We start from the raw sequence: 14306 nt of genomic DNA on the forward strand, positions 1-14306 counted from the left end.
GTGCATTTATTAGCAAAAAGATGCAACCAATTTCTCATCTCCCAGCATCATGACCTTAATTGTTGTAATCCAGACATATCCGTCTGTTTTTACAGTCTACTCAACATCTGGGTTGTTAGAGAATCCTAGATGAAGGGCGGGATGATGCCATTCATTATGACAGGGATGATTGACAACAAAACTGTAAAGGGGTTTACGCATTGCTTAAATAATGAGATGATATTCCGCTGTGTTTTAAAACGAAAACGTATTCAACTCAATCAATGTCTGACTGGGTTATACTAAGTCCCCTCAAAACACACATGCATCGCAGACGCGTCCAGGCGCACCCCTAGTGTCCGAGTGGTACGCTCCATTTTAAAGCGATAGCTGCGACTCCACGCTTCTAAAGTAAAGCGCGACGCTTTCTTGAGGTACGGACTGGAGAATACCATGCCATCGACGCGTTGAGCGCATTTACGGTTTCATACGGGCGTTTCGCACTGGAAAATAAAGCGATATCTCCGAATCCGCTTGCGATAAGCACCGAGAGGCTCTACAAAACCCAACTGTGGATGTAACTGTTGCACTTTGAACACAGGTACGAGTGATACACAAACATTCGCGCGAATGATTCATTCTGATGCATGGCTTTATTGTACTGAAATCGCGAATGCATGATCTAGAGATGTAACGCATGCTTTTTTTTCAACCACAAAAAACAACGCGATCTCGTAGATGAGAGACTAGATGGTTAAACTGCTTTGTGGAAAAGGATCCTGATGGATGTGGTCAATAAAGCCAGCTAGAACAAAGGGGGCATTAAAACCAGTGTTTAGCCAAAAGGAGGTAAAATATCCGTGCGTTTGTGCTGTGCATTAAGAGATGCATTAAAATCACTGCTTCTAATAGCCGATACACAATGCACAATTATTCCAGTCTTGCCTGTTGGTGGTTGTGCATGAATCTAACACATGCATATTGACATTTCAGATGGAAAGTTGCTTTAGATAAACAGTACACACCACAAGCAGGGCTTACAGTTAAAGAAAACAGCATTGTTTTAGTTCATGCAGGCATGCAGATTGAATAGATATATGGAAAAAGGTGCACTCAATCTGTTTGTCTGTCACATCTGTAACAGTCACATGACTGAAATATTGTTTTCCTTTAGGCAAATGACCCAAATGTTGTTGCTCGTTTTAAAGCCTAAACTAAAATCAAATGTATTGCTTAATTTGCTCATTGATTTCGTGTATTTCCTTGCATGGGTAAATGATGCGTTGAGATACTCTCTGTAGATACAGTTGTTGGGTTTATACCAAATCTGATCATTCAAAGCCTTTGGTGGCAGTTTGATCCATGTAGAGAGGAGAGGGGCTGTGGCTGCCTGCAGCAGCCGGATCAGGGATGCTCTCGCCCGGTGTGAGATTAGTATGAGCTCCGCGGGAGAATGTTAGGCGCGATGTGGAGGAGGGAGCTGAGCAAAACGCTGTTTTTACACATCGCCGAAAATCTCGAATCTCCGATTTCTATATCGGAATATATGTTTTGGGGAAACGATGGAGGATCTGCATGGAAAAATGCATTATATATATTTAGTACATTATCTGTTTATCATTAAACAATATGGAATAAAAGTTGGAATATCATAGGTAATAATAAAGAGTGTGTGTACATATAATTGTACATATACATACATTATTTATTTATATAATGAATATGTATGTGTGTGTGTGTGTGTGTGTGTGTGTGTGTAACCCTGAACCACAAAACCAGTCATAAGGGTACATTTTTTGATTTTTTTTCTAAATAAATAAGATTTCCATTGATGTGTGGTATTGTTAGGATAGGACAATATTTGGCCGAGATGCAACTATTTGAAAATCTGGAATCTGAGGGTGCCAAAAAATAAAAATATTGAGAAAATCGCCTTTAAAGTTGTCCAAATGAAGTCCTTAGTAATTCATATTACTAATAATAATGCATTTTTTATATATTTACGGTAGGAAACATAAAAAATATCTTAATGGAACATGATCTTTACTTAATATCCTAATGATTTGTGGCATAAAAGAAAAATCGATAATTTTGACCCATACAATGTATTATTTGCTATTGCCACAAATATACCCGTGCAACATATGACTGGTTTTGTGGTCCGTGTGTGTGTGTGTGTGTGTGTGCGCTGCCTGTAGAGCTATCCTCTATATCTCTTAATTTCTCTCCCTCTCAATACAATATTTTATATAGATAAACAAACACATAATCGATGCATATGAATCTTCCAGTTTATTTTTGTAATCTGGTTTATTTGGAGACCGAACAATATGAAAGTTTTCATATACATTCCGTGTTTGGCTCGATTGGCTCCTCTGTGAAATTAAATTTTCTTTAGGATAGATGAAACTGCAGTGTAGCAAACCTTAATGGATTGATTTAGGCTGGAAATACCTCCATAAATAAATCCAATCGGTGCATTAAGCGACAAATTGGCCACTGATGTAAAAATAGAAAGTTGTTGGTAAGTGAGGAGAGAGACGACTGTCTGCTGTTAAGGCTCTAGTACGTGAACCTATACCTGGTGTTTCTGGTCACGTACATGTGTAGATGAATTATAGGCCACATGTTTCACCCCCAGCGCTGAAACGAACACCCACTGAATTCAAAACAAGCCCGCTGAATGTGTTTAAGCAGCCTACACGCATGCTAGTCCATCGAAAGAAAATAAGTCTTTTTTTCTTTTCTTGCTGCATTATTAGATGATTGCATTGATGAGATCAGTGCTGGTTTATGAATAACCCGTCTTTGTCGATTGAAGTACAGTTGTGCTGACCTTGTGCAGGCTGTGATCATCTCTATATCAACGCCGTCGCTCTCTGCCCCCTTTCATCAGCGCACATGCTATTTAGTGGTGTGTTTGATTACCACCGACCGACCGAGCACCTGAGGATAAATCTCAACTGTAAATTTGCACTGTGATTCGATCACCTCAGAGCAAGGTTACTGTCCTGTACTCCGGCCTTGTGATGTCAACAAGCGACCCTGAAAACTTGAATGTGTTGGTTGAGTAGAATAAAGCGGCAACGTTGTGCCTCATCCTGTGTGTAAGCCATGAGTACAACTGCCATGTGGAGTCACGGCTGGTGCTAATCACTGAACAATAGCTACTGTCTGTTCTCAAGCTCTCTCGCTCTCTTTCTCTCTGCCTGCTGCCTTCCCAATACGAACGCTTTGCTTTAGGCTGGTGGATTTGTCTTGTGATAGTGGATTAAGGTTTAGTTTGAAATGCTAAAGATGGTGTAACTGCCCCGTTCTTTGATTGGTAGAGGTGTGGACATCTTGTTGATAACAAAATGACACTTTTAGAAAAAGTGTTTTTTTTTCACAGCGAGACCATAGAAGAATTATTTTTGGTTCCCTAAAGGACATTTCGGTGAACACGTCTTAAAAGAACCATTTTTCTTTGTGTGAAGAAGGTTTTAATAATCTAGCAATCTTTTTTGCACTTTAAATATCCTTTTGTGCAGTGGAAAGGTTGGATTTGAAAGGTTCCATCAATGCTAATAAAGAACCTTTATTTTTGAGGGTGTCCTGGTGGGTTTAATATGAGGATTTAGATGTCATCGTTTTTTTGTGGTGTGGCTCCAGGAGTAATTTACTTTTAAATATGAATACTTTATCTTTTTATCAATTGGTAATCCTAACTTTTTGTGTTGGAAGTCTAGTTAGGGGTTCAAGTTATCACGATACCACGGTTTTGGATCGCGAACTATTAAAATGTCTCCACGATCTACCTTTAAAATGGAAAGTTCACCCAAAAATGAAAATGTAGTCATTCCTCAAGTTGTTCTAAACCTGTATGAGTTTCTTTCTTCTGTTGAACCCAAAAGAAGATATTTTGAAGAATGTTGGTAACCAAACAGTTGACGGCATCCATTGATGTCCATAGTTGGAAAAAAACAAACTATGGAAGTCAATGGGTGGTCTGGTTCCCAACATTCTTCAAAATATCTTCTTTTGTGTTCAACAGAAGAAAGAAACTCATACAGGTTTGGAACAACATGAGGGTGAGTAATTGTTGACACAATTTTGGGTGAACTCCCCCTTTAAGAGAGATTGTAGTATCAAGCTTGAGTGCATTCTCTTAGTTGCGGTTCTGGTGACTTGGTCCCAACATACTGTACAACACGAGTCGCGACACACATTAACATCACATGTTTAGCAACGCATTGGTAGGCTTTCACTTCTTCGCCATAATGAAAGTGTTTTATCTGCATGCATTTTAAATCCTTGCCAGTTAAACATTTTATTCGCACACTGTTCTGACATAAACTTTACACCCGAAGCGCGCACACACTAAAAGCCTGTGTGAGTAATGAACGAAGTTCTCTTTTGCCTCTTATTGCGATTAAACTGTCTAATACACACATGGTTTACATAAACACAGTCGTTTATATCTCTAGTGAATGTATACAGTTTGGATGCAAGCCAGTATATTGTGATAGCCATGTGTATCAGTACTATAGATCCATGCATTAGTCCTTAAAGTGACAGCAGCCTAATAAACCTGCTGTCGTCTGTCATTAATGTGAATCAAACATCAAAATACAAAAAATACTAAAAGAAAATCACTCACTGCTCTTAACTGAATACCTTCAGTAGCTTTAATAAGAAGTGTATATTTAACTCATACAGTGAAGTCTATGCAGTGTTTTATTTTTGCATTTGTTTATTCAATTTCTTACTAGCTGAAAAAAGTAGATTATATTGTATTTGTCCTATTATTTGTCATTTGCATCTTTGTTCTGATTTTTAATAGCAATATAATAAAATGGTGAAATAAGATTTCGGTCATATCACCCACCTCTACTTTGTCCTAAATGGTCTGTCATTCTTTTTTTCTTTTGTTATGTTGTAAGTAGAGCTGCATGATTAATCGTTAAAAGATGGCGATCTGGATTCAAACACCCTTGCAGTCTCATTCCTAATACTATCCCATAATTTGAATATAAACACTGATGTCTAAGGAAGCAATTAAAGGGATACTCCACCGTTTTTTCATATTAAATGTTATTCACTTAACTAAGACGAGTTGATACATACCTCTCTCGTCTCTTAATCGCTCTGACGCGCGGTGACATTTTGATAGCACTTAGCTCAGCCCACTAAGCCCAGTTCATTCATTAGGTACCAAACAGAGATCAAGTTATAAGTGACCAAACACCTCCACGTTTTCCCTGTTTTAAATACAGTTACACGAATAGTTGAACAACCAAGGATGGTGACACAAAATAAAACGTTGCGCTTTTCTAATTTATCCTGAGAGGATTTTTCAGGCGTGACTTTTTACTGCGCCGAGTCGAAGTAAAAAGTGCTATTCCGCCATACATTATAGTTATCCTTTTTAACCCGCTTAGAAAAGCGCCACGTTTTATTTTTTATTAATGGTGGAGTATCCCTTTAAATGGCAGTGCAACATGACACTTCAAATAATGATTGTATCATTACACTGTTACGCCAGCAGTGGGCGACAAGTGACTGTTAAAAACGTATTTGTTATTGAATCATTCATTCAAGAGATTCATTAAAAAATAACGTTGATTCATCCAGTAATGAAACAAGAATAGTATTTATGAGCCAATGAATCATTCATTATAACTATTGTTTTTTAAATATAATCCTTTGAGATTCATTAAACATTTTAAATAGGCGGCAGCAATTAACATTTGTCAGAACCTCTAGTAAATTAAATGTTATTTTGTTTAGTTGTCTGTTCAGAATCGTGGGAGAATCATATATTTAAAATTTTTTCTCAATGAATCCAGAACCGTGCAGCTCTAGTTGTAAGGCTACATTTTTAAAAAGGGATATTAGCTGTATTGTTCAGTGACTTGCAAAATAGTCTTAAAAACATTAAAAAGAATCGTGATAAGATCGTTATCCTGCCAAAATAATCGTGACAATATCGCCCACCCATTACTCACACTCAGTCACGCCATATTTAATGTTTTGCGAATGAAAATAAGGCAGACAGACCGATAGATCGTCGTTTTAATGAGTTGTGTTGTTGTGTATCTGAATGTTGACTCTTCACAATATTTAAAATGTCTTTCCTTCTGATAAAGCAACTGTGCTAAAAAATCATATGTGACAAACACCGTACAAACGGTTGAACTGACTGCATGTTTATCCATCGCAGCCTCGTTTACATTCAAAGTTTTATATTTCCTTTCCTGAATAAAGGTTATAATTTTTTACCTCGCAGGCATTGAGTGACCCGTCATATTTAATATCATAGACCATATATATTAATATCAAAACCATAATATCATAGAAAATTGCAGCTGAGCTTTGTCAAACATGGGTAAGTCAGTAAATCTAGTTTTAGTAACTACCGCAATTTTTCCGTAGATTTAGTTCTACAAATATGTTTGTCATGCTTTTTTTTTTTCTTGTCTAGACAATCTTTTCAGGAGTGAAAGAGAGAACGTAAACAAAATATTTGACCCCGGCCTCCAACAGGATGAGACTCAAAACTAAAACAACAACAAGAGGAAATAATCGGAGGACACATGGCGGTTCCTCAGCCGCCTCTTGTGACCCTGAGAGCTCATAATGCTTAGGGTTATGACCCTCAGAAGAGAAGCGCGCTATATATGTGATGCTAAATTATTTTGAGGAATTTATGTATGGAGGGTTCGGCCCTTTGTTGATATTGTGGTCACTCGAGGACAGAATCGCTTATGGCCACGGCAGCTTCTTGCCAACAGATACAGCTTATGATATCTGCCTCGAGCTCTGTCAGTTATATCAGATGACTTGAGCTTTATTTTACTTTGCTCTTTTTTTCATTTGAAACAATATTTGTGTTGAGAAGAAGAGGCATGGGTGGAATGTTTGAACGGTCCGCATTAGTATGAAACCATTTGACAATGGGTTTTTTTTATATTTGAGTTGTCAATCAATTAAAAACTTTAATTCAATTATTACACGATACGCCAGTTAATTCATCATCACATATATCAAAGAAAAAAGTCCCCTAAATGAAGAAGGAGAATGAAATGCAGAGGAAAGCATTGAATTGACATGACAAAAAGAGGATTTAGAAGTCAATATATTGATCATTTCCATTATAATTGAACATAAATCTGTCACGGTCCACAGCGTGAGTTTGTCATTTTGTCCGAGGTTGATTTAGTTATTCACACACAGGACGCTTTTGCTGATTTTTTAAAAAATTGAGCTGCATGTCAGATCTTTTTTAGTGTCATGCATCATGAGTGCTGTGTGTCGAATTAGTTGTTAATATTTTATAGCATTATTTAAATATATAATGTAATATATTGAGAATTTCTTTTAAATTGTATATACAGTATTTAATATAAATATAAAAGCTATTATTTATTACTATTATATATATTATCTATTTTTTTATTATATCATCTTATTTTTCATATTGTTTAATGTTTAGCTTTACAGATCGTGCACTTATACATCAGCATTTTTCCATGCGTCTGCTATGTTTATGTGAATGTGTTGTGGTTGCTGTGCTCTTTTACATGGAAAATGGAGATGGAAGAATAGGCTATATATATTTATGTTTCCCTGTTGGCCTGATCGTTCTCAGTGTGGATTCATCCATGTGTGATATCATGTGTCCAATCCCGTGAAAATAGCAATTTCGATTTTTTTTTTTTCCCGTCGTCTTCGTTCTAATCAAGAGCTGTTGACCCTCATTACAGAAGTGAGGAGAAGAGGATGCTGTTGTGAGGCCTTGATTAGATGGACTAGTGATGGATTTCTCTCTTCTCTCTCTCTCTCTCTCTTTCTCTTCACATGTTCACATGACAAGAACCTTAGCAGTCTTCTTCTCCCATACGATTTTACCATGTTGAACATGTTACCACTATCAATTATTGCTACATTTAAAGGGTAATATATTAACATGGAGTCTCCTACATCAAACTACTACACCCATTTTTCGTCTTTAATAAACACGTAGGGTGTGTGTGTGTGTGTGTGTGTGTATGTATGACCCATGCTGATGTATGATTTGTTGGAATTGGACAAAAAATGACTGAGCTACACCTGTTTGAAGTCGCTAGTCAGCAAGTAGTGCTGTCAATTTTGAGAGAAATCAAGTTACAGTTTTCTGAAGGTTCAAAACCCATATCAATAGGAAATATATATATTCAACCTTTTTTTTCCTATGAGACTACAATTGTTTGATTTAACATTAATGAACCTATTTATTAAGATCTACTGTACCACACGGATCTTTGATGTTACACATCAAATGTTTTTCTCCAACAGTTAACCAAATGTTCTCATAAGACATAACAGATACTGTTTGTGTGAATACTCGCGAAGACAGATATTTTGAAATACTGTAATTCTGTGTTTACCAAACGCTAGACAACGGCTTAATGAACTCATTTTTGTGATAACCTCAAATTCCACCAAAAATGAAATTTTTCACTTGTTTTGCCTGTAGCTCGTAATTAGCCCGTGCGCATTCAGACTCATTTTGCCAGTATGGAGAACACACACACACACACACACACACACACACACACACACACACACACACACACACACACACACACACACACACACACACACACACACACACACACACACACACACACACACACACACACACACACACACACACACACACACACACACACACACACACACACACACACACACACACACATATATACTCATACATCATACACTCATACATCATACATGGATCCCACATATACATACGGCTGTGTCAATGTTTTCTCTCCATTGCTTTCTTAGTTGTTTTGACAGACTGTGATTTCCCTGGTACATATTTGTATGGGTTATTATCTGCCTGTGTCATTTAAAATCATTTGGTGAATTTGTCGTAATCCAAAACCAAGAGACAAGAAACCAGGGTAAATGCAGTAATACAACAAACAAGACTTTGCAATGAATGACTGGGTGAACCGCTAGATATAGGCCACGTCCGAAAACCTAGACAGCTGACTCGTTGCCTCGCTGCCTTATCAGACAATGACTCTGCAGGCAGCGTTTGTGCATGAAGGCACCTCACGAAACTATTTTCGGACAGACTTCTTAGGCAGTGTAACAGTTTAATGTTCTACAGCAGATTGTGGGATATCAAAGGCAGCGAAGGATACATATATGCTGCCTTCAAAACTCGATCAGATGAAGGAATCTCAGGAGACAGGAAGTGAAGCTAACATTAGATTCGGATGTGCCTTGGTGCCTTCCTGCCTTGAAATGTGCCCTCAGAAGGCAGCATTTTCCAGGTTTGGGACGCAGCCTATGTGTATATCGGGATCGCTCGTGCGTCTTTGTGTGCACACGTCGGTTCTGCAAACGATGCAGCGCAAGTGACATCGTTTTCATGGACAAAGGAAAGGTCCTCCTCTCAGAAAACATACAAATAAAGATACTTTTAGATGTGTAATTGCTATTTGGAGCACTGGGATCGCTAGTCGAGTGCTAACTGAACTCCTTTTTGTGATTTTTTTTTTATTTATTTATTTATTTATTTTTTGCTTGTTTTGCCTGTAGCTCGTAATTAGCCCGTGTGCATTCAGACTAGAGGTAAGATCGGGCCTAAAAAATCCAGCCCGACCCCACCCGGGCCCGCGGGCATTAAAGCCCGACCCAGCCCGAGTCCGACCAATTAACTTGATTTGCAGGCCCGAGCCCGAAGCAAACCCGAAATGTCAATTTATCCCATAGTATTTTTGGCAGAAAAAAATGCAAGATTTCTTAAGGTTAAAATAATCTACATATTTTTATGATCATGATAAATGCATTTGCACAACGAAATAACGCTGGAACACGCACTCGCTTAATTACACGGAGAAATACTGCAACCCACTAGGCTTTAAATAGAATAATGCAAATCTAATAAATGGGAAAAGATATATGAAATTGTTATTTCTATAGTTTTGTTTAAACGAAATTTAAAATAAAAGCTTTAATTTGGTCTGAAAATGGAAAAGCTAACGAAATGTTCTAAGAGCAAGAACACAGAAATACAATAAATCTACATACATAAACTAGATAAATTAATAAAGAATAACATTCTTTATTTTAATGATTTGCATTGGAACACACAAAAAACAACCTGCTTTAAGAAGCATTGAAACAAAATAAATAGGAACATTTTCAGGAACACGCTTTTAGAATAAAAAAATCACACTATAGGTTGCTAACGTAAGAACAGACCTGCTGTAAAGAGTAATTTAGCATAATATATAAATAGGCAAGCTAGATAAAATACAACATTACTAATTTGAATAAATAAGAACAAAATTAATGTGTTAAGACCATTATTAAAAAAATAAAGAACCAAACAAAGTGCGTAAATGCGTAAAAATAAGCCTACTAATAATTACAAATAACTCAAACAAGAAAGAAAACAAGAAAAACTATCATGTTTGAATAAAAAGCAAAAGCTTAGTGAATGTATAATACAAAAAATGTCAAACATGAACAAACAAATAAACTTTACAAACTGAAAGCTTTCAAAATATGAAAGCAAAGCGCCACACTGACTACATTCACCGAAGCCAACACAAGTTTCTGTATCATTTTCCACTATCAATTTGAAGCTTTTCCACACTTCACTCTTACCGGCGGTGCGTGTTTGCCTTTTCAATTCCCCTGTCTTAAGTTTATCCTTGACTTCTTGCTGCTCCATATCGGGGATACCTGGTCAAAATAGAATAGATGCGGAGGGACATGCGGAGGGAAGATTACATTCACGACACGTCTCGTGCACAAAGCGTGCTCTGGCTCTGCTCTTCCTGTTTAGTAGTAGTTATATAGCAATTACCATCGCATTCTCTGTTTTATCCAAATTATTTATTTATAACAAGTATTCCTTAGTTTAGTATACATTTTTATAAAAATATATTTATTAAAAAAGTCAGCGCGAAAGAAGCCCGGCCCGACCCGACCCGACCCGAACGTAATGATTGACATTTTAGTCCCGACCCGACCCTAATTTCGGGCCGGGTCGGGCTCTGACTCGGGCTCGGGCTTAAGGTCTTACCTCTAATTCAGACTCATTTTGCCAGCATGGAACACACACACACACACACACACACACACACACACACACACACACACACACACACACACACACACACACACACACACACACACACACACACACACACACACACACACACACACACACACACACACACACACACACACACACACACACACACACACACACACACACACACACACACACATATCATACATGGATCACACATATACATACGGCTGTGTCAATATGTTTTCTCTCCATTGCTTTCTTAGTTATTGTGACAGACTGTGATTTCCCTGGTAAATATTTGTATGGGTTATTACCTGCCCGTGTCATTTAAAATCATTTAGTGAATTTGTCAAGGCACCGCAGACAGGCTTCAGAACTTGTATCGTCTCGTAACTGTTTCCCTGTGAACGGAAATAAATGAATATTTTCTGTGTTATTGATACTTCACGGCACTTGCTTCACCCCGACTGTAGCGTGTCAGGTGATGGTGTGATTCTCTCTCTCTTTCCTGAACCACTAACCACAAGCTCTCATATTGCTCAAGATGGTTGCGGCCCTCTCTACTCGCTTTCACTGAGTTTTGTGGCGTTGGACTCGAGGGCTCTATCTGAAATGGTCCATTATTTTTCCAGCAAGTGACCAAACTGATTGATGTGCCAATTCACCAGTGATGAAGAGGGGCAGCACAGAGCTAAAATTAGTGTTGAAAAACAAAGCTAATAGTTGAGTCCATTTCACCAGTGTGCTGTCAAAAAAAGGCAACACACGGCACGCACTGGCATGCGAAGGGGGATGTTTTATTGGGAACAGCGCTGCTCGTCTCATCAGGATTCCACCCGGCTTCTTGTTTACAGTTCAGGACGGACAGAAAGGTCACAGGGGGGCGTTTGTCAGAAATATTGATGCTCTTGAAAAATTGCAGAGTGCCCAAACCGTCTGTCACATTCTCGAATAAATATTTGTTTTGGGGCGGCGTAGATTTGCCAACTCCACCAGTGCATAGACACTGAATGCCTAAGCATAATTGCTTTCAGCGACTTCTTCTTTCCTGCATATTTGCTTTATCTGTGCTCTGTTTTGATGGGAGATTTAGTGCAAATGGTTTAATTTTGATATTATTTCATGTTTGCAGTGTTCCGGGGCCACCCGTTGTGTGTTAGCATTATGAAAACAGCTAGAAACACTGCAAAAGTCTAGACTATGAATCTGCCTAATTTGCTATTAAGATGTACAGTAATACTACATCTGAGCAGATACCCCCTGACGCTTATGTGACTTTCTATCTCTGTCTGTTTTTTTCTGGGTTCAAGCGTTCTGCTTAGGCATTCAGCATTCTCACTGGCACCAGCCGGCTTCCACTGTGCTAATGAAATTACTGTGATTGCTGTTCAATAGCTTCTTCTGCAAATCAGGGAATATATTACAATACATCATTATAATACAATGAGCAAGGATTTTAGGAACCTGAAGGATGCAGTGATTTTCTTTTTTTCCAGCATTGTTTGCGATGCTAAATTACAGGAATCTTTCAGAGGTACGCTTCATTAGATGACATCATTCTTGTTTTACCATGCAGATCTCAGTTGTGATGTAAATACTTTTTTGAAATCCCTAAATTTCTGTGTTTTGTATATACTTTTTCAATTTGGTCTTTGGTCTGAAACTTGCAGATGCATTTTTTTGGGTTTTAATATATAGTTATAATGCGATTTGAAACTGATGAATGCATGAGACTATGCTGTTTGCTTTGCTTTATCCAATGGGAGGAATGCAGGTTACAGGTTTCCTGTTTACACCTGGTCTATTAAGATGTGTTTTTGGTCGATCGGATCACAAGTAGACGAGTGAGACTCATACCCGCTTACACCTGGTGTTTTAATCTGTCTCTTTTGTCCACTTTCAACTAGGGATGCACCGAATTGAAAATTCTTAGCTGAAGCCGAAATAATAATAAAACACTTGGCCGAAGGCCGAAGCCGAATACTGAATGTGTTTTTTTTTTGGAAAAATTTGCTTGTTACTATTTTGTCTTGCTTTAAAAAAAAATTAAAAAAAATACTAAACTACAATTTAAAAATATTTACTATTTTTAAAACATTTTTTAGCATTCCAGCAGACATTATACAAACAAAGCACAATATAACTAAAAATATATATATATATTTTTTTAAAGTAAAAAAAAATATATTTTTATTTGGCCATCTTATGCCATCTTATCTTTGGCCTATTATGCCTACAGATATCATAATCAAATCACTGAGGGTGCTTCTGAAATCATTGAGGGTGCTCTATTAAAGTGCAGATTTAGGCTAAGCAATGGCTCCACCACAGCAGTGAGTGTACAGTGAGACATTTAAGATTATTTAGAATTTCACAAATATTTAGCAACAAATATTTTTCTATTAATCTATTAGTCTGCCTTTACATTGCTTTAATGCGTAACTATTTCACTATGTCACTTCCGAAACTTTGCAGGGTGCAATTGGCCATTAATCCTTCGTGCAACATGAAAAACAATTACATTTATTCAATGGATTATATAGACTGTAGACTCGAAAGCGAGCCAAAACCGTTCCATTTAGGCCCTGTCCACACGAACACGGGTATTTTCAAAACCGCAGCTTTTTCTACGCGGTTTGGCTGTTCGTCCACACGCAAACGCAGTATCCGGTTACTGAAACCGGACTTTTTTGAAAACTCCGGCCAGGGTGAAGTTTTTTAGAAACTCCGGTTACAGCGTTGTCGTGTAGATGGTGAAACCGGAGATTTCGGCTTGTTAAGTTGAAATGTGCGCCAATCTCTCCTTTGTTTGACATCAGATTGTGCGCCGTTATCGCTTTTGTTTATACATGAGTGGAGTCTATGCAATGGCGGACGTAACTTTTAATAACTCTGCTAACAGCGCTTATTACATACAGATACATGCGCAGTTATCTCATTGTATTGCAGAACAGAGGCGCCAGAATACAAAAATACAACATAGTAAGGCAAGTGTGTGAAGCTTCAGTCCACTTGAGCCCTGCCCCTACAGTTACCTGTCAGTGTCACTGATTCCAAAGTAAACTTGTAGAAGGGTTTCACTGAGCCCATGGCATCCCTCAGTGCATCGGTGCCGTGGATGGGACCCATGTGGAAATCAAGCAGCCAATCATAGCGCGGTTTTGCTTGTGTGGACGTGATTGTTTTTTAAAACGGAGGAGGAAAAACTCCGGTTATAAAAATACCCGTGTACGTGTGGACT

At 38.0% G+C, this 14306-nt stretch overlaps 1 protein-coding gene across 1 annotated transcript in view; it reads left to right on the forward strand.

Moving 5' to 3' along the window:
• Positions 1–392: 392 nt before the first annotated feature.
• Positions 393–14306, forward strand: part of plxna3 (plexin A3) — a 242170-nt gene continuing 228256 nt past the window's right edge. Inside the window, exon 1 of the mRNA XM_079827990.1 lies at positions 393–580. The gene's annotated coding sequence lies outside the window, so the exon portion shown is untranslated. The remainder of the gene's footprint in view (positions 581–14306) is intronic.

The sequence above is a fragment of the Gobio gobio genome (assembly GCF_949357685.1).
Source record: "Gobio gobio genome assembly, chromosome: 10".
Taxonomy (NCBI): Eukaryota; Metazoa; Chordata; class Actinopteri; order Cypriniformes; family Gobionidae; genus Gobio; species Gobio gobio.